We start from the raw sequence: 15,914 nt of genomic DNA, 5'->3' as shown, positions 1-15,914 counted from the left end.
GAACTAGCACAAAAGGCACATTTTAAATTGGATTTTAAATAATGAGGAACTGCCCTAACTGGTTTGGCTCACTGGCTAGAGCATCGGCCTGCGGACTGAAGGTCCCAGGTTTGATTCTGGTCAAGGGCATGTACCTTGGTTGCAGGCACATCCCCAGTAGGAGGTGTGCAGGAGGCAGCTGATCTATGTTTCCCTCTCATCAATGTTTCTAACTCTCTATCCCTCTCTCTTCTTCTCTGTAAAAAATCAATAAGATATATACTTTTAAAAAATAATGAGGAACTAAAATGTTTCTCTCCTCTCAGAGCAGAGGAAACAGTACTGGGAAAGGTATGCTGTTGTATATTTAAGATAAATAAATAGCCCTATCCGGTTTGGCTCAGTGGATGGAGCGTCAGCCTGAGGACTGAAGGGTCCCAGGTTCAATTCCAGTCAAGGGCATGTATCTTGGTTGCAGGCACATCCCCAGTGGTGGGTGTGCAGGAGGCAGCTGATTGATGTTTCTTTCCCATTGATGTTTCTAACTCTCTATCCCTCTCCCTTCCTCTCTGTAAAAAATAAATAAATTAAAAAAATAGAATTTAAAAAAGCAATTATAGCATGTTATTAAATATTGATTGGGTTACCAATGAGATCAAAGAAGAAATTAAAAGCATCCTGGAAACTAATGACAATGAAAACACAACAATCCAAAACCTATGGGACACAATGAAAGCAGTCCTGAGAGGGAAGTTTATAGCCCTACAGGCCTACCTCAAAAAAACAAGAAAAAATGGTAGTAAATCATCTAACTCTACATCTCAAAGAATTAGAAAGAGAGCAACAAGAAAAGCCCAGTGTAAGCAGAAGGAAGGAGATAATAATGATCAGAGCAGAAATAAATGACATAGAGACCAAAAAAACAATACATAAAATCAACGAAACCAAGAGCTGGTTCTTTGAAAGGATAAACAAGATTGATAAACCTCTTGCCAGGCTCACCAAGAAGCAAAGAGAGAGGGCCCAAATAAACAAAATCAGAAATGATAGCGGCGAAATAACAACAGACCCCACAGAAATACAAATGATTGTTAAAAAATACTATGGACAATTCTACTCCAACAAACTAGACAACCTGGAGGAAGTGGACATATTCCTAGAAAAATACAACATTCCAAAACTCAATCAGGAAGAATCTAAAAATCTCAATAGGCCAATAACTATGGAAGAAATTGAAGCAGTCATCAAAAAGCTTCCAGCAAACAAAAGCCCAGGACGAGACGGCTTCACAGGGGAGTTTTACCAAACATTCAAGGAAGAACTAAAACCTGTCCTCCTCAGACTACTACAAAAAATTCAAGAGGAAGGAACACTTCCAAGCTCATTCTATGAAGCCAGCATCACCCTAATACCAAAACCAGGTAAAGACAACACAATGAAAGAGAATTACAGGCCAATATCCCTCATGAACATTGATGCCAAAATCCTCAACAAAATCTTAGCAAATCGGATCCAGCAGTACATCAGAAAGATCATACACCATGACCAAGTAGGATTTATCCCAGGGATGCAAGGATGGTACAATATCCGCAAATCAATAAATGTGATGCATCACATAAACAAATTGAAAGAAAAAAACCACATAATCATACCAATTGATGCAGGAAAAGCATTTGACAAAATCCAACACCCATTTTTGATAAAAACTCTCAGCAAGGTGGGAATAGAAGGATCATACCTCAACATAATAAAAGCCATATATGACAGGCCCACAGCCAACATCATACTCAATGGACAAAAACTAACACCATTTCCCCTAAGAACAGGAACAAGACAGGGATGCCCACTCTCACCACTCCTGTTCGACATAGTACTGGAAGTATTAGCCATTGCAATTAGACAAGAAGAAGAAATAAAAGGCATCAAAATTGGAAAAAAAGAAGTAAAACTGTCCTTATTTGCAGATGACATGATATTATACATAAAAAACCCTAAAGACTCCATCAAAAAACTATCAGACTTAATAAATGAATTTGGCAATGTAGCAGGATACAAAATTAATGCCAAGAAATCTACAGCATTTCTATATACCAATAGTGAACTTACAGAAAGAGAGACTAAAAAAACAATCCCATTTACCATCGCACCAAAAAAATTAAGATACCTAGGAATAAACTTAACTAAAGAGGTAAAAGACCTCTACTCAGAAAACTACAGGACATTGAAAAAAGAGATAGAGGAAGACATAAACAGATGGAAGAACATACCATATTCTTGGATTGGTAGAATCAGCATCATTAAAATGTCCATACTACCCAAAGCAATCTATAAATTCAACGCACTTCCCATTAAAATACCAACAGCATATTTCACAGACCTAGAACAAACTCTCCAAAAATTCATCTGGAATAAAAAAAGAACCCAAATAGCTGCAGCGATCCTGAGAAAGAACAAAGTAGGTGGGATCTCAATACCAGATATCAAGCTGTATTACAAAGCCACTGTTCTCAAAACTGCCTGGTACTGGCACAAGAACAGACATATAGATCAATGGAATAGAATAGAGAGCCCAGAAATCGACCCGAACCAATATGCTCAATTAATATTTGACAAAGGAGGCAAGAACATACAATGGAGTCAAGATAGTCTCTTCAATAAATGGTGTTGGGAAAATTGGACAGATACATGCAAAAAAATGAAACTAAACCACCAACTTACACCATACACAAAAATAAACTCAAAATGGACAAAGGACTTAAACATAAGACGGGAAACCACAAAAATACTAGAAGAATCCAAAGGCAACAAAATCTCACACATATGCCGAAGCAATTTCTTCACCGATACAGCTCCTAGGGCATTGGAAACTAAAGAGAAAATAAACAAATGGTACTACATCAAAATAAAAAGCTTCTGTAACAGCAAAAGAAACCGTCAACAAAACAATAAGAAAGTCCACTGCATGGGAGAACATATTTGCCAATGTTATCACCGATAAGGGTTTAAACTCCATTTATAGGGAACTCATACAACTTAACAAAAGGAAGATAGACAATCCAATAAAAAAATGGACAAAGGACCAAATAGACACTTTTCAAAAGAGGACATTCAGAAAGCCAAGAGACATATGAAAACATGCTCAAAATCACTAATCATCCAAAAAATGTAAATCAAAACGACAATGAGGTACCATCTCACACCTGTCAGAATGGCTATCATCAACAAATCAACAAATGACAAGTGCTGGAGAGGATGTGCAGAAAAAGGAACACTCGTGCACTGCTGGTGGGAATGCAGACTGGTGCAGCCACTATGGAAGACAGTATGGAGTTTCCTCAAAAAACTAAAAATGGAACTCCCATTTGACCCCGTGATCCTACTTCTAGGAATATATACCAAGAAAACAGAAACACCAATCAGAAAGGATATATGCACCCCTATGTTCATAGCAGCACAATTCACCATAGCTAAGATCTGGAAACAGCCTAAGTGCCCATCAGTAGATGAATGGATTAGAAAACTGTGGTACATCTACACGATGGAATACTATGCTGCTGTAAAAAAGAAGGAACTCTTACCATTTGCAACAGCATGGATGGAACTGGAGAGCATTATGCTAAGTGAAATAAGCCAGACAATGAAGGAAAAATACCACATGATCTCACTTATTTATGGAAAATAAAGACCATTATAAACTTATGAACAAAAATAGATACAGAGGCAGAGCAGCCTCGAACAGACTGTCAAACTACAGCGGGAAGGCCGGGGAGGGTTGGGGGGCAGGAGGGGAGGGTAAGAGATCAACCGAAGGACTTGTATGCATGCATATAAGCATAACCAATGGACGTAAGACACTGGGGGGTAGGGGAGGCCAGGGGATTGTCAAGGGCGGGGAAAAAAGGAGACATATGTAATACTCTTTGTAATACTTTAAGCAATAAAACAATTTAAAAAAAATAAAAATAAAATAGAATTTCCAGTGTGATTTTAGAGATATTTTTTTCTTGCTGTCAATCTAGTTCTGATTCTCCTATAATTTATTCCATGTGCATTATTCCCTATCCTGCTCTAAGAAATAGTTCATATTTGAGGGAATGTTAACTTTCTTTTAAACAGTGTGTTTGCCTCTTTTCCTGAAATTTGCAGATACTCAGAGCATCACAAAATCACATGCAAGTGATCAATTTCTGCTACTTTTGCTTCAGGCTTTTTTCCACGTCCACTCATTGCCTTTGAAGAGATGAGAGGGCGAGGGAACAGGCAGAGGTCCTGCGTATGTGGGGCCAAGTCTCCGCAGCCCATGAAACAGCCCCACCAGGACACGCGGCCTTCGGTGCCCCAGAGCCCATCCTTCTGCTCAATGTCAAGTGCTGCTTTCCTGCTATCACTTCCACATGAACATAAAATTCACAGAATTCAGTGGAATTAACCAGGCCGTGCCATGCATCCATGCACTAACAAAAGGCCAGAAAGTCACTTGATGAAGCCTGACCGGTTCTGGAAAGTAACCGGCTGGTAAGCGCCAGCTTGTCTGCCTGATTCCCTTCATTAAACACTGAATTCCTTAGGTCAGTGGTCGGCAAACTCATTAGTCAACAGAGCCAAATATCAACAGTACAACGATTGAAATTTCTTTTGAGAGCCAAATTTTTTAAACTTAAACTATATAGGTAGGTACATTGTTATTAACTTAATTAGGGTACTCCTAAGCTGGCCTTTGCTAAAAACATCCTCAATCTGACTGAGATACATTCGCTGAGGTCGACCCCTTCCAACTCTCCCATCCACACTCCTCTTGTAGCCAGTCTCACTCAACTCATGCATGCGCGCCCTACTCTTGTGCGCCCGCACCTGGTATTTTGTGGAAGAGCCACACTCAAGGGGCCAAAGAGCCGCATGTGGCTCTCGAGCCGCGGTTTGCCAACCACTAATCTAGACGAGTCTCAACTGGGCTGACTGGGCACTTCAAGTCTCTGCTACATATCTGTTCCATGCCAGTAGGCTACCTCAGGAATGTCCTCATGGAGATGACAGAAACACAAGAAGGAGCAAGGCCTCTCGAGTTGTAGACTTAGAAGCACCGTACTTGCACTTCTGCTTCATTCTATTACCCAAAGCCAGGCACGTGGTCAAGTCCAGAGACAGAGGCAGAGGACACTTCAAAGTTAAATGCCCAAGGGGGTGGATGCAGAGAGGGTAAAAGATCATTCAACCCATCAGCAAGACCTATGAATTCTACCTTAGAAATACGTTCCACACCTGTCCAATACTCCTTCTATCTTATTGCTGCCACCACTTCAGTTCACCATGATCTCTCTTACCTATCACCACCCGACTGCTCTGTCCAAATCTTTCTTGTCCATTCCTTGTCAAACCATTCTCAATGCAGCAACAAGAATAAACTTAAAAAGAAAACCTGCTCTGACCACTCATTTAATTAAGTCTGCCAAATGGTTTCCTATTATTCTCAGGATAAAGGTGAAAATCCTGACTAAGGCCTGAATTGTTTTCCATTTTCAATTTGCTTTCAATTCAAAAGCAAATAGGTGAACCTGAAAGGAAGAAAGAGAGTGAAGAGGGAGTGTGGGAAAGAGAGGCTTTGTAATGACTTCCATGTGAGGACAGCCTGGGACCCCTTTCGCCAACCTCATCTCCTTCCATCCTTTCTTTCACTTTATGGTTGGAACACATCATAATTCCCCAACTTGTACACTATTTTAAGCCTCTGGGGTCTTACTTGGACTGCTGTGTGTCCAAGTAGAGAAGTAGAGTTCTTTATCCCTCCATTTAGTACGGCTTTAAAACCCTCTACCTTATGCCCTAAAAAAAAAAAGAGAGGAGAAGAGCACAGATTGGTTTGGCTCAGTGGATAGAGCGTTGGCCTACGGACTGAAAGGTCTCAGGTTCAGGAGAGAGAGAGAGAGAGAGAGAGAGAGAGAGAGAGAGAGAGAGAAGCAGGAGCAGGCTTTTGGAGCAGGAGCAGGCTTTTGGAGCAGGAGCAGGAGCAGGAAGAAAGGTGTAAGGCTACAGGAGATGAGATCTTCCACTTCATCAGAGCCCATATCATGTAAGACCTTCTATGCTAAAGTAAGGACTATGACTTTTATTATGTGTGATGATAACCCACTGAAGGATTTTGAACAGGGAAGGGAAGTGATCTAATTTCTAGATTCAAAAGAGCATTGTGACTTTTGTATGAAGAATGAACTACAGAGCAACTGTGGAGAAGCATGGGACTTGGTTGGAAAGTCTGTAAGGAGGATTCTTCAAAAGGTTGAGGGCCTCTAGGGGGACCTTGCCAAAGACATCAACCCTTGCCTTGACTTTTCCAAACAAGTTCGAGCCCTTGGGTGTTTTACTGGAATCTCTATGTTTAGTTTTTAGACCCAACCTTGTAGAAGCATGTGCTTTCTCAAGGATGCTTACCCTGCTGATTGAATCTAGAGGTTGATTTTAGTTCAAGCTGTTGTTACAATAAAAGCCTAAGGAGGCAGGTGAATGGAGCTGTTTAGTTCCTATAGCCAAGCAGCCCCTTATCCCTCTCTTTCACAGAAACATGTGCCAGGGTAATCCATTCATACATCGCTAAGGGTCTGCTGGTCAGTCCCAGCAAGCAACCACATGAAAGCAAGAAGATAAGGTAAAATTCTACTGAAGTAATCCACAGAAGAAGGGATGATAGCCCAGCAAGGGTGGTGGACCTGAAGGCCATGAGTAGTCATATTTGGACTACATTTTTAAAATAGAGCTACAGAGCTTCATGATGGATTGGAGGTGAAATGTAAGGAAATGAGAATAGTCAAGGAAAACTTCTAGGATTTTCACCTGAGAACCAAGTAGATGCTGATGCCCTTCAATAAAAAAGGAAGAACTAGGGGAAAGCAGGGTTGCAGGAAGTAAAGAAATAGCTCCACTTTGGTCAAGTTAAGTTTGAGAAGCCTATTAGATAACTGTAAAGGCTTTAGGTAGAATGTCAAATACATGAGCCTGATGCTTGGGAAGGGGATCAGGGCTGGGGATATGCATATGGAATTCATGTCTGGATCATATTTAATAGCATGGAAGTAAATGAGATCACCTAGGGAGTGCATGTAGATAGGGAAGAAAAATCAGTCTGGAACTAATCCCTGGGGAGATGAGGAGTGGCCAGCCAAGGAGAGGGAGAAGGAGAAGTGGAAAGCCAGAAGAGCATAATATTCAGAAGTCAAGTGACATAAGGACTTCCAAAAGGATGGCATGCTCTACTGCACCAGTTCTTCTGTGAGGGCGGGAAAGATGAGAACTGAATGTTGACTATAGAATTTGCCATAATCAGAAGGTCACTGGTAAACTGACAATGGCCATTTATTTCAGTGGAGTGGAGGAAATGAAACATTTATTGAACGAAAATAAGTTAGAAAAGTAGGAGATGAGGAAGTGGAGAAAGTTAATGTAAGAGTTTCAAAGAGTTTTGGAATGAATGTTAGCAAAGAACTGGAACACTCTTTGGAGAGTTGGTGGGCTTATGGATCGTGTTTTCTTTTAAGATAAAAGAAAAGAGAGCATGTTTGAATGCTGATTATAATGATGGTATAGAAGGAAGTTACGATGCAAAAATTAATAGCAATAATTTCAGAGATACGTCCTTAAGTAAGCTGAGAGATATGGGCACCAGTAGCCTTAGCCAGGCGCTGCCTCGGTCTAGCCTTGGAGATATGAGGTGCGTACAGGTGCAGCTACACTCAAGAGACCATAGATGAGGGAACATACCACATGTCTGTTTGGGTGGTCTGCCTACTGCCATGATTCTCAACCAGTAGATCCTGAGCACCAAAACTAGTATTCTCTTGCCCGGAGCCTCCCCTTCCCCACCTGGAGGTTTCAGGCACATCAGATACCCCAGGGCTCTAGAGAAGTGGTTCTCAAAGGAGGGTCCCCAGAGCAAACGCAGAGTGTCACATGGATACATATTAGAAAACCAATTTCTCAGACCCTGTACCAGAGTAACTGAATCAGAACCGGGGATGGGGCCTAGTAACCCATGTATTAACATGCCTTCCAGGTAGTCTAGTGTATGCTGATGTTTAAAAGTTGCTGTTCTAGAGGATGGGAGAAATGTTATGCAGGACGCTTCTAAAACACCCCCAATTCTGAGTCACCCTCACCCCTCCCCAGAAACAGGCTCTTGTCCACAGACTTCCTGTGTACATGCCTACCAGCGCTCAATCCACCTCCCCTCTGACCATCTTCAAGAGCAATCTTGAACCCTCAAAAAATAAAAACTTAGCCTTCCCAATCTATATTCTTGCAGTGACCAAATCCATGCATGTAAATACCGTTTTATACTAAAAAGCAAAGTTTCTCATTGCTATAAACAAAAAAAATACACTTGAGCACAGAGCTATTTTGCAGATGGTTTATTTTTTTGTTAGCAAGTCAATTCTGGTCATTAATAGACTGCATATATCAGAAAGATAAAATGCATTTATGTTTCTGAATATTAACTGCTTCTGAATATTATAAATATCTATGTCTAAAATAGTCCTACAAGACCAGGGGAATTTTCTTTTCCTGCCACTGCTACTGGAGAAGGGCACATTGATGTGGATTCTTTGGGTAAGTAATGGAACACTAAAGAACCTTCTCAGGATATGGGGTAGGCAATCTGCATCTCGTTTTCCCAGCCAGTAAATTCTTCTGGAGGCTACAAAGTCTGTATGAAGAGGTGAGGGTGGTACCTATCCGAAATATAATAGGCTGATGCTATCAGGATGGTATTTAAATTGTATTCTGGTTATCACTGGAATTGATCAAATTTTTAATGTAAAGAATAGCCTTTATCTCATGTTAAATGTGAAACTCATCTCAGTGGGAAGTATTATCAACTGTTTAATGTGCTCCCTTTACAACATGAGCCTCACCTTGCTCATATTAAAACCCCTTCCCTTTTAGTAAGATAAAATTAAAAAGAACTCCAGCCGAATATAATTAAAAACTGGGGCTATATGTCTTCCAAAGAGTGGTATCTGCATGGTAGGGAGCCCTGTGCGCTCTCCCACTGTGGATAGGTTCATAAGTGCAGTGGAGAGAATCCGTGCTGATTATAATTACCTTCTAAATTAGCCAATATTAGCACTGCACCAAATAATTCACATGGCATGGTTTCCATGTTAGGCAATCAATTACAGTTCAGATGAATCCATGTAAAATCCATAATTTTTACTTAGGATCACAATTTTTGTAATTTAACATTTTATTACAGCAGAGCATTCAAAAGATCAGGCAAAACAATGGAGAGTGATTTCCAGTTAGTAACTGTTCCTTCATTGTCACAAGAGGGTGAGAAAGCTGACTATATCCACATGCTTTGTAGGCCCAGAATTTTAATTTATTTTGACACTCGCCTTACAGAATACTTTAAAATAGAGGACAATCCCCTCTGTAAGCTAGTAAACATCCAGACAGGTGTACCAGGATGACAGGTGTCCCTTGTTAGAGGCCCCCGGGTTCACCTGTCCATTGGGAGATTGCAGAGGTAGAGAAGGAACATCCCGGGCGACCACACCAGGTAACTGAGTACCTGCCCGAGGCCCAGTGAAGAATGGTTTTATATATTATCAAGTTTGAGATTTTAGCAGCACCCTGCTGCCCCCAGGAGTCCTACCTGTGGCACAGCATGATGGACTCATTCCATAGGTTCTGTGGTCTGTCTCCTCCAAACCCATGTTTCAGGCCTGGAGAAACATCTTGTACTTTTCTTTCAATATACAAATAATATTCCCAGTGCCAAACCAACAGGTTAAATTTAGTCCCTAAATTCCTCAAATACAGTTAAAAGAAAAGCAAACTTCTGTTTTCAAACATAAAGGTTAGGATCTTATTTATTATCACATAAGAGTCATGTCATCACATTTCCTCTAAACTTTTAGAATTAACCATCATCAGAATCTTCATGTTATTCACGCACCTGAAAATGTACACCACCAGAACTGTTTGTGTGTCTACAGCCAAGAAGACACAAGATGATAAATTCTGATGATAAGAGAATTAATTGGAAACTGAGCCTTGATATTGATAGTCAGGTCAAGATGGTTGACATCAGCAAGCAGCATACACACCACTGTCCTGGCCCCAGACCTTAACTTTAATCACCAGACCTCCTCCTGGAGAGGCAGGCACCTCTGGAAAAGGCCCTGTGAGGACACCTGCTTCCTGGAGGGAAGAGAATCATTAATACCCCCTAACACCAAGGCTAAAAGGAGAGGGCTGGAGAAGGGAATGATCAAGACCAGGAAGCCCACATTGAGAAGGATGAGCTGAGGGAGCCGCTGCACTGGAGGCGTGACTCCCACAGAGGCGGTGGGCATTGCCAGACACAGGGAGCCAGGTGGTGTCCCTTTGAAGGCCACCTGTTGTAGAGGTCCCGAGCCTGGATGCCAGGGCCAGGCTGCCCCAGTTCAAATGCCACCTCCGCCACTTACTAGATGCGGGAACAACAGCAAATCTCTCAACCTCTCTGTGCCTCTGTTTTCCTCTCTGTTAAAAGGGCATTCTAAAGGCACCCCTACGAACACACACGGTGTTGTCATGACTATCAAAAGTGTAAAAGCCTTAGATCTAGACTGGGCATGTGGGAGCAACATAGAAGTAAGTGTCTGCTCTTTTTCTCATTATTATCAAAAGTTGTCTCCATCTTAAAATTAAAGGCACCCTTCCTGAACCTTGTGTAGAGGAGAGAAAGTAAGAAGACGCTGCTCTGGGGTTTTTTGCTGCTGCTTTTGTTTGTTTACACAGAATCCACTCTGTTGTTAATAACTCCAGCACTCTGGTGGCACCCTGGGAAGAGAAACGAGCCAGGTGGAAGGTAGTTTGGGTTGAGTTTACTTGAGTAACCTAGATAAATGCCTCTGCTCTCACTTTCCCTGGACGCGCCCTGCTGTACTGAAGAGAAGCAGCCAGGCGCTCGCGGGGACCGTGTCAGTCCATCAGCACCAGGCTCTCGCAGGGAGTCATTTGGATTCCGAAGCACGAGGCTCACTAATTGCTCGGGATTACTAACTAAGCTCTTTTTGACTCCTGGCTTCTCTTCTGTTTGTGTTGTGTCTTTATTGTTGTTGCTTCTTAGGGGATGTATATTTTGCAGAAAAGAAAAACTGTCTAAAATGCTTAGTAATTATTTCAAGAAAATACAACCTCTTTAGGATATAAATATGTCCTAAATAAGAAACATATGAACCCAGCCAGTATGGCTTGGTGGTTGAATGTTGACCTATGAACCCAGAGGTCATGGTTGGATTCCCAGTTGGGATACATGCCTGGGTTTCAGGCTTGGGGTGTGGGGGAGGCAGTAGATCAATGATTCCCTCTCATCATTGATGTTTTTATCTCTCCCTCTCCCTTCCTCTCTGAAATCAATAAAAACATATTTAATAATAATAAACATATGAAACAAATAATATGTACTCAATATGCAGGTCTTTCCCTTTATTTTACTTAATGAGCTTATGATTCTGTCTTTTAAGAACCAGTGGAGAAGGACCAAGTTATTCATAGCTCTGAAACAAAACAGAGAACATAAAATACACCAAATACGCAAATGGCAAGAGTGGTTTTTCTCTGATGTGTGATTCGCTGACTGACGCCTCCTGTGTGCTGGATAGTGTTACAGGTGCCTGTGAGAGTCACGGGTGTGTAGCTGCATGGGTGTTGAGGGAGGTTGCAATAAAAGAAGCAAAATAAATAAGATACCTAACATGAGAGATTATGATAATGGCTATGGATTAAAATTAAGCAGGCAAAGGGAAAAGAACCAGGCATGTAATATATAGAGTTGGGAGAGGTCCCAATCCTATATAATAAAAGCCTAATAGCTAAATGTCCGGTCATCCAGCCATCTGTTCAACCAATCAAAGCATAATATGCTAATGATATGCTAAGCCACGGTTCTCAACCTGTGGGTCGCGACCCCTTTGGTGGTTGAACGACCCTTTCACAGGGGTCGCCTAAGACCATCCTGCATATCAGATATTTACATTACGATTCATAACAGTAGCAACATTACAGTTATGAAGTAGCAATGAAAATAATTTTATGGTTGGGTCACAACATGAGGAACTGTATTTAAAGGGCCAGAAGGTTGAGAACCACTATGCTAAGGCCTCTCAACCACTCGCTATGGCATGCACTGACCACCAGGAGGCAGACAGTCAAACGGCTTACCAGTCGCTATGACATACACTGACCACCAGGGGGCAGAGAGTCGACTGGTCAACCAGTCACTATGACATGCACTGACCACCAGGGGGCAGACACTCCAACTAGTAGATTAGCTTGCTGCTGGGGTTCAGCCGATCGGGACTGAGCGAGATAGGCGGGACATGCCCTAAAGCCCTCCCACGGTCGCCCCCTGGCTGGCCAACCTCCCACGTCCCTCCCTGGACCCAATCGTGCACCAGTGCGGTCCTTTGGACTGGCCTGCACCCTCTTGCAATCCGGGACCTCTCAGGGGATGTCAGAGAGCCGGTTTTGGCCTGATCCTGCAGGCCAGGCCGAGGGACGCCACTGGGTGCACGAATTCGTGCACCGGGCCTCTAGTTATAAATAAGGAGATATGAAATTGGCATTAAGTGAGAAGGGGGCATTTGAGCAAAAGTTGACAGAGCTGGAGACATGAGGGGCAGAGGGCTAAAAATATCTGGGGGGTAGTCATTGAGGTAGAGAGCGCTGCAAATGCCTTCATGTGTTCCATACACAAGCAAGGGATGGTGTCACTGGTGCAGAGGGCACCAGAGTCACAGGATACCGGGGGCATGTGGTGTGGCACCTGAAATGCCACTGTGATGTCTCTGGTTTTGCTGTGAGGGAGGGGAGGAGCCACTGAAGAGAAGGAGAGAAGGGGACTTGCTAGACTGATGTCCTCGAGCGGAGAGAGGGGTCTAGTGTGCAGGTTATAGAGGGGGGGTGTGGCTGCACATGCCAAGCTATGGAAACTCTTCTGATCACCTTCATTTTCCCAGTAACATAGTTGGCAAGGTCACCCACAGAAACTAAGATCTACACATAAAAATACCCAATCACTTACACATTTGCATAGATATTCTAGGACCTCCTATATATGTTACAAAAAATATGAACATCAAGGTTCAATGTCAGAAATACAACATAATGAAGTTAACCTCCCCAACAACCCAACAAGTGGAAAGGGCAGATGTTCTTAGAAATGTGCCCACAGTGACGAGTGTGACTGTCACTTGTGATTGCGATGGCACACAACCAGGCCTCCACTGACAGTCCTGATGTGTGCTGAGTTAGCTCATTTCTGAGTGTGGGGCGCGGTTACAGTGTTTTGGCCGGGTTCAAGCCTCGGACTAATGAAAGGACAGGGTCCTCTCATTGCCACGTGCAAGTCCCAGCTGGAGGGCCGGTCCCTCCCAGCACAATCATAGCCAACAGCTGTGGTTGTAAGCTTGAACCTATGGTCCAAACACGTAGCCCCACATGCCTTGTGATAGAGTTCAGGTGCATGTAGTTGAGTAGGGTTGGAACTCACAAGAATGCTGTAAACAACTTGATCACGCCCCTACTTTGCCTCATGGCATCTGCTATAAAATAAAGATACGGCTTGTGGCCGCTGGCACTGTCTCCTCATCAGGGAGCAGCGTCCCACCAAGACCCAGCTTTCATTCTCTTGTCTGTCTTTTCTCAATCCTTTCACCCCCCCACTCAGGATCACCTTTGGCCGTAACAAGTGGCGCCCCAGCAGGCCCCTTTGGCCGTAACACCTGAGGTCTCTACCATGGCCCAGAACAGGACACTCGCTTTAGCTACACAAGATATGAAACAGTGGAGTCTACACTCCCTAATTTCCACCAAACAAAAACAATTAAATGCTAAACTGTGACTGGTTCCTCTTTATATAGTAATCTTGGAGGAATTCTATAAAAATTATTCAAAACATGAGGAGTCTACCCTGTTCTCTTGATCATGCCTTTTCCTGTGCACATGCCCAGAGCACCCACCACTGCACAGCCACACCTCACACCCCATACCTGCAGGCACAGAGCCACACCCAACACCTGCAAGCACAGAACCACACCCCACACCTGCAGGCACAGAGCCACACCCCACACCTGCAGGCACAGAGCCACACCCCACACCCCACACCCCACACCTGCAGGCACAGAGCCACACCCCACACCTGCAAGTACATCTATCCAGCTCCCTTTGCCACATTAACTCACTCCAGCTCAGGTTTTTATGAAGAGCCATTTCCAATCTTCACATCTGTTTAAATAGTGTGAGTATGATTTTGTTATCCTCCTCATTTATTTTCCTTATTTCTTACAAAGAAGATAAAAAGGACAAGCCTGATATTTCTCCCAAAGACCCTCTGTGCATGTATTAGTTACATGTCTCTTCAGAAATCATTTTCTTGTCAGTGTGTAGCTAAGACTCACTAACCATCTACCAAACGTTCTCAGGAGCCGCTTCTTCCCCGGCTCCCACACTGTACTCTGCAGGAGCTACCCTAACCGTTCCTATTTTTAGCATCTTTAAATGCAGCAACAGTGTTTGCAAGTATTACCAAGGGTCTCCAAATATAATTGCATAATATAATTGATATTGCAAGCTATATGTTTTCCATGTATAATCTAACACAATCCTTGAATGTTTGCCTCAAATTTTTATCAGGCCATTGTAAGAAAGGTGACAGAAATAGTGATTAGTTCACTAAAAGCAGCACTTACCATCCCCTTGCCACATATTGGAGATTTATATTTACATCATAGAACAACAGAACTTTTGAAAGTAACTTCATACTTTAGTTGTGTTTTATCAACTGCCCCATCTCTGCCACCATCAAATATAATCAACTGCACCATATCCAGCCTTCATAATTTCATTTATGAACCATCAAGAGATAAAATTCTTCAAGGGTTTTCTGCTGAGGCCCGAGAAAAACAGGATTTGAAAATAGATAATTAAGTAACCAACTAACCCAGGGTGATTAATGAGACTAGAAATAATCGCATCCCTGCCTTTGTCCACATCATTAGAAACTTTGCCAGGCTAAAGTAAAATTACCCCACAACATTTGGGTCCGTTAGGGACAGAACTTGAGCCTTTTGGGGTGAGAATCAATAAACACACAAAGATAGGCGTCTGGTCAAAGGCTTGCTGAGGCTGTTTTTGTCCGTCCTGTAGAGACGACATATTTTAGAACACCAGACACACATCTGGGCTGGCAGAGGTTTTTAATTAGCGTTCCAGCCTAACAGCAATAATGGAGAGAGCAGAACTCGGGTCACCACTTAGTGTGTTTTGGATCCTTTGAAAATGGACTTTTGTTCTCTTTTGAGCTGTGTCATTGAACGCCCTGGCATCGCTCCGCAGGAGTTTCGAAGGATGGCCAATCAGCTGTGTCACAAACAGTTTCTCATTAGCGATGGCAGGATATTGACTGGGGTGGCAATGGCTTGACAGAGGTCAAGGGAAAGTTTTGGGGCCATGAGCTTTCCATTCCATTCTCAAGCGATTAGTCTCTCAACATTTTAGTTTGATCATTATCTTTCTACCACAGATATTGGAAAAACCCCTTTTGAAAACTTTGTTGCCGCTTCTCCAGAGGAAATGGATGAAAGATCACTGATCAATGATTATTTCTACCAGGAATCAGCTCTTTCGCTTCCAGCTGAAGCTCAGAAAATGCATCAATTATAAAACTCTTGGATTGCCGGCAACTGGATGACTTTAAACCCGAAGTTGTTTTTCTACAAGGAGCATCATATTCTGAATTCCTCTTCACAGACTCTTTCCTACCCTTTCTGACATAACTCTTTCTTTAATAGTGAAATGCTGTCCCTGAAAATAATAGCTGAAAAAGTCTCCCGCTCCCCCAAATAGTTAGATCGCTCCAGGTCCCTCCGCACCAGTTACCCTAAATAAAGAATCCTCAA

Source organism: Myotis lucifugus, unplaced genomic scaffold, assembly GCF_000147115.1.
Source record: "Myotis lucifugus unplaced genomic scaffold, Myoluc2.0 scaffold_82, whole genome shotgun sequence".
Lineage (NCBI taxonomy): Eukaryota > Metazoa > Chordata > Mammalia > Chiroptera > Vespertilionidae > Myotis > Myotis lucifugus.
The sequence above is the reverse complement of the archived record's forward strand: the minus strand, read 5'-3'. Positions refer to the sequence as shown.